The sequence below is a fragment of the Myotis brandtii genome, unplaced genomic scaffold, assembly GCF_000412655.1.
Source record: "Myotis brandtii unplaced genomic scaffold, ASM41265v1 scaffold486, whole genome shotgun sequence".
NCBI classification, from domain to species: Eukaryota; Metazoa; Chordata; class Mammalia; order Chiroptera; family Vespertilionidae; genus Myotis; species Myotis brandtii.
Window position 1 is genome coordinate 1,860,499 of NW_005368569.1, and position 5,962 is coordinate 1,866,460.

General features: G+C 49.5%; 1 protein-coding gene across 1 annotated transcript in view; it reads left to right on the forward strand.

Moving 5' to 3' along the window:
* Nucleotides 1-5,962, forward strand: part of ZFP90 (ZFP90 zinc finger protein) — an 85,243-nt gene that overhangs the window by 63,570 nt on the left and 15,711 nt on the right. Inside the window, exons 3-4 of the mRNA XM_005876445.2 lie at nt 699-987; nt 5,358-5,829. The gene's annotated coding sequence lies outside the window, so the exon portion shown is untranslated. The remainder of the gene's footprint in view (nt 1-698; nt 988-5,357; nt 5,830-5,962) is intronic.

A 5,962-nucleotide genomic window follows, 5' to 3' on the forward strand; every position in this document is an offset into this window, starting at 1 on the left:
TGAGGATATTTTTTCCATTGATTTTTTAGTGAGAGTGGAAGGGAGGGGGGAGGAGAGAGAGAGAGAGAGAGAGAGAGAGAGAGAGAGAGAACATCAATGTGACACACACTGATTGGCTGCCTCCCACTTGTGCCTCAACCAGGGTCGGGGATTGAACCTGCAACCGAGGTATGTGCCCTTGACTGGGAATCGGACTCTCAACTCTTTGATGTGTGGGCCAACACTCTAACCATTGAGCAAAACAGGTCAGGGCCTTTCTCAATTTCTGAGCCCTTCCCTTCTAGGGCTGTTGTGAAAATTAAATGACATACGAGTTGAAGACCATATACTATTTGGGAAATAATAAAGATAATAGATCTTTTTTACCTAGATGCAACTAGAGATCATAGAAAACGTAGATGAGTGTAGGCTGGAGATATGATCTTGTTCTAGAAATATGAATATATTTTGAATTGACACAAGGATGAAGTACATTTCATTAAAGAGAAAATGAAGATAATTTATGTGTAGCCCTACAAACATGACTCATAGAATAGAACCATAAAACAATTTGTCTTTGTCTCACTGTGTCTTTTAAATGTATACTACGGAGCTAATATTTTTTCTTGCCCCTGGATGAAATTTAAGCTACATCCCCACATGACCCCTTCTTTATTTACCCTCTGGCCTGGCAGTGACTTCCGGCTTTCTTCCTCCAGGAGACTTCCTAGATCAGGCTGGAAGATGACCCTACTCTGGCTCTCTCATGTCAGCGGCCACCTCTCATCCACTGAAGATATTTGCTCATCCTTTGCCCTCATGACCTCTGCACTTGGTCCCAACACGGCTACTTTCCTAGTTGCCTGGCGAAGCCATCTGCTCTCCTGTCTCCTGCCACTGAGATTTCTCTGGCATCAGCCGGCCCAGTTCACTGTATCCTTGAAGCTCCAGAGGACATGTGTTGAGCTTTGTGAGTGTCTTACAGACGCCTCTTTCCCCAAGCTTGAGGTGAGGAGAAGCATCCTGCACTATCACCTGGGGACAGGAGAGTCACAACCCCAAGCCTCCAATATGCCCCCAAGTCCAGCACGCTGCAGAAGCCCCATACATGGAAGCCATCCCGGGCTTCTGATCCTGCCTCCCACTGCCCCTGTCCTGACAAGTCCCAAGCCCTAAGTCCCCAAGGCAACCCCTAAGTGACACAGTTATCGAGAGCCACCCCGGGATTCCACTCCAAGCCAAAACGGGCCTTTCTGGGCTTTGCCAACTCTCTTCAGGGAGAATTGTTCCCACCCCTCCATTGTGAGGCCAGGTGGGTGGGTGAGAGGGAGAAAGGTGTCCCAGCCACAGGAGCAGTGTCCCAAGCAGGCACCAAGCAACCCCCACATGGGCTGCCCTGTTGTGTATTTTTCCTGTTAAGGACTTAATCTGGGAACCCATTGAGGGAATTATGAGGCCCCTTGCTCACTGTGACCAAAAGCGTTTCGGGTAGTGCCAGGCCTGGAGGCAGAATGAAAACCTTTGCCCCAGGAAACAGAAGAGGAGAAAGCTGAAGAGAGGAAGGCAGTGGGTGTAGAGGGAGTGAGTCCGAGTTGCACTGGGGAGAAACCTAGGGTCCGAGGGTCAGGCCAGAAGCCCTGGAGGAGGGATCTGGGTCCTGTTCTCAGCTGGCCCAGGAGGATACAGATGGTCTGGAAGGCCAGGCAGTACCCTAGGAACGTCCACACTGGCAAGGCCTATCTCAGATGATTAAATGACAGCAGAAAAATTTAACTAAACATGAGTAATGGGAACACAAAGGGAACGTGAAGAGAAATAGAATATTTTAGCAACATAAGGAAATGGGAAGAAAATGACTTTGCAATGAAATGTCAAACTTCTGTGCCTGGAGGAGATGTAATCTGGTCATTATAGGCTCAGGGAAGCGGGGGAGTGTGTGGTTATTTCAAGCAAATTTTAATTCACTTTAATTTAATAACATATGGCCAAGTTCTTTTGGGACAGTGTTAGGGGACCGAAACGGGAACCGGAGAGTGCCAGCCCTGTTGACTTGGGTGTTTCTTGTTTGTTGTTTTACAATGAGGAGCTGTGCTTATATTCATTCATCCAGCCATTCATTCATGGAGTGCATGTTAAAGCCTAAGGATTAAGAAAACAAATGACTCAGCCCTACCTGCCCCTGCCCCCAGGAGATCCTGGTCAACTGGGGAGACAGTCAAGTAAATAGAAAGTTACAATGTAGGGCCACATTCTGAACCTAACACTTGGTGCTCAATGGGAGTTTGTGGAATGAAAATGCATGGTTGGAAGGGTGGTTCTGAGAAGGCACCAGAAAGGAGTAAACATTAAGCTGGGTTTTGAAGGATGAATAAGAGTTCACTAGGTAAGCAAGCAAGTCAGAAGCAGTCCGGGTAGAAGAGACTACATATGACATGGTACAATGGATCACATGTAGCAAAGGGGTGCTGGTTACAATCATGAGGCTGGAGGAGATTGCCCAGGAAAGGGGGAGAGGATTAGAAGAGGAAAAGGGCAAGAAAGAGATGCAGGATCAGTGGATCACTGATGAGAAATAATCCCTCAGGAAGGAAAACTCTGAAGAGAGGACCTGTTAGCCCACCTAAAGCTCACCACCACTGAAATCTCTACTCCAACTACAGATGCCTATTCATCCTTAGAGCTCAATTCAGCATCACTTTCCCCAAGGAGCCATTCTTTCTGGCTCAGGCTGTAGTGGGTCTTCCCATGCATGCTCCTCAAACATCCTGTTCCACCAACCTTGTCACTGCTCGTCTCTACCCCCAAGGGTCAGCTTGTCTCGATGCTTGCCCATCTCCCACCTAAGGCTGCCGTGTCCAGCTCTGGTGATGCTCCCCCCCACCACCACCACCACACTCATGCCTACCTGGATTCTGGCCAGGCTGTCCTGTCTATGGGATCTCATCCTAAGGCTGGACAAGGTCCATATGGAGAAGTAGCTCCAGAAGCTGAGGTCTGGATCTAGGGCTGCTTAGGGGCGGGGGAAGCGGGGAGGTGTGGGGGCTGGCCAAGGGAAGGGTATTTTAGTTTACATCACATCAGACTTTGCAGTCTTTAAGGGGCTGTGGAAGTACCTGGGTAAAAGCCCTTCTTATGTCCCCAGGAGCCTGGTTGAAAGGGTTGGCTGGTTAGGGCTATTGTGTCTAGGTGACAAAGACAGAGAGGCCTGGCCCCAGGGCAGAGAAGACAAATGGTTAAAGAGGCGGAGTGGGGAGCGGACTCACTGAAGCCAAGGCTAAGGACAGGGTCTAGCAGTACAGCGGACCATGTCACAAGCCATCACCTCTCTCTGGACAGAGCTGCCAAGAGGGAACACACGCCCCTCAAGGGAAATGATGGATTTGCAGGTGTCCTGGGTGTCCACTAGGGGGCAACAGAAGTTAAGCCAGCTGGCGGGTCGCCATGGTAACCGAGGACCATGACGCTATGTTATCCCTAGAAAAGGCAGGTAGGTTCGGAGAACACCCAAGCATGGCGTCCCGGATACCACCAAGTCAGTAGCCATCAGTTTCAAGCAAAGGCCCAGGCAGGGACAAAGGACCCAGCGTGTGAAGAGGTTTGGGGGCACCACTGGGGCACCTGGAGGCCCCTGCCAATCTCCCTATATTAGAGGTTGTTATGAATCTGATTCTGCTATTTTCTCCTACTGTCTGTCATTCATGGGTCCTTGTTTCTTATATGTGTTTTGTAATTCAAGACTCTGAGCTCATATTTCTTGGTATCATATTTGGGGAAGCCTGGGCTGAAGGCCAGTTCCTCCAGGCAGGATGTGTGTTCACTTCTGCCAGGTTCCTGGAAGCACTGTTAGCTGGGACCAATACATAAATTCTCAGTTTGCAGCTTTTTAGAGGACCTAGGGACTGTGAATTCAGGCTGCAAATCCACATAGGGACCAGCTTATACTTAACAAATTCTCAGGTTCCAAGATTTGAAATAGGCAATTTACCTGTGTTCACCCTTGGAGTACCAATTAAAAATGTTTTTTTCTCATTGATTTTAGAAAGAGGAAAGGAGAGAGGAAAAATATTAATGTGAGATAGAAATATCGATTGCTTGCCTCCCTCATGTGCCACAACCAGGGATCAAACCCACAATCTCGGTATGTGCCCTGACCAGGTATTGAACCTGCCACCTTTTTGTATACGGGATGATGGTCCAACCAACTGAGCCACACTGGCCAGGGTCTTGAAGTTCCAATTTGTATTGATATGTGTGTGTATGGCACTTGAGTTTCACCTGGTGCCTATAGGACCATGAAAAACAAAGCTCTTTGGCAAATGATTTCCAGGTGGAAACTAGCTCTCAGTGTTTCATCTACCTCTCTAAGTTATTATTTTTGCCTAATTTTTGGCCTCGGTGCATGCCTTATGAATTTTCCAGCTCACCAATGCATTTTAAGAGATTTAAAAAACAATTTCATCCACCACTAAAGTTGCTTAGCCACGCTGGTGGAAACATACGTGCATTTGTGAGTTCCTTAGAGAAACCCACGGATACCTGACTTGGGAGATCTGGCTCCACTTCAGTCTCCCCCAGTTAATCCCAAAACTTCTTACAGTTCTGAGCTGCCCTCACCCCCACCCCAGGGGCCAGCTGGTTAAAGCTCAATTATTTTCCAGTTCATCCACTTACTACACAAACAATGAATACTCACGTTGCTCTCCTTACACTCAGCCTGTTCTCTAATTCCCCTTTCCCTTGATCTGGGAAGCACTGGGTAGTATATAAACCCTCCCCTTCTCTGAGTGCTGTCAGTGTTTGAGCGGCTTGCTTTCTTACATTCATCTTGGAGGTGGGCAGTAGAACATCACATTCCCCACTAGGTGGAGGCCTTGCTACTCTGAGGAATTCTTTTCTTTCTCCCATCCTAATCTCTTTATAGGGGTAATGGGGTGGTGTTGGGCCATGATTAATAACAGTAGCAGGGCAAATTCAGCACCTAACCCGTTTGTAAGATCTGAGAGTATCTATCCCCAAATGTTTTATCTCTCTTTAGAATGCAGAATAATTTAATCTCAGCCCGGGGTCCTGGTTACCATTTCTGGGACAACAGGAAAAGTTTCTCCCCTCCTAGTAGTAAGTGATTCATTTGGTTTCTCCCCTCGTAGTAGTGATTCCATTGCTGCTGCTAATCCAGTGGCTCCCATCACACTCAAAGTCCACACTTGGGTAGTTCAGTTGGTTAGAGTGTAGTCCTGAAATGCCAAGGTTGTAGGTCCAATCCCCCGTCAGGGCACACACAAGAATCAACCTATGAATGTATAAGTGAAACAACAAATCGATGTTTCTCTCTCTGAAATTACTTTGTTGATCTGTTTACGTATTGCCCTCTTCCACAGGAGTGCAAGCCGCGCCCCCAAAGCCGGGTCTTTCTGTCCGATATATGCTGTATCCCGCCCCTACCAACATGCCCAGGCGCCAGAGGAGCGCTGTGACTTATTGGAAGAGATGGACATTACAGTATTCAATCCCAGCTCCGTCTGCGCCCGGAAAGATGTGCGCCTTACTCCCCGGCGGCCTCTGAGGGGCCGCGCGCGGGGGCCTCTGGGAAGTGTAGTCCGCGCGCTCGCCGGACCCCTGGGTTGCTGGAGCGAGACTCCGCGTGCGCAGGCGCACTTCCGGCTCTGCCCAGTCGCTGCGGCCATTGTCCAGCCCCGGGGCGGCTAAGGAGGCTTAGGGCCTCACCTCCGCACAGCAGAATTGGAGAGGACTGAGCCGGAGGCGGGGGCGAGAGGAGCCGGCCCAAACCTTGGGTGGGGCTGAGATCGCAAAACCCGGAAACTCCAGGAGGCAGTGATTTTGAGTGTGCGGGTAGGAGCGGCACCTCCCACGAGTTTGGCGCGTGTCTGCGGGGCCGCGCCCACCATCCTGCGGGTGGGACTGGGCGTGGCCAGAGGAGGGTGTCCTCGACTCGGTAGGCGTTTAATTTGGGGGAGGGGGTGCG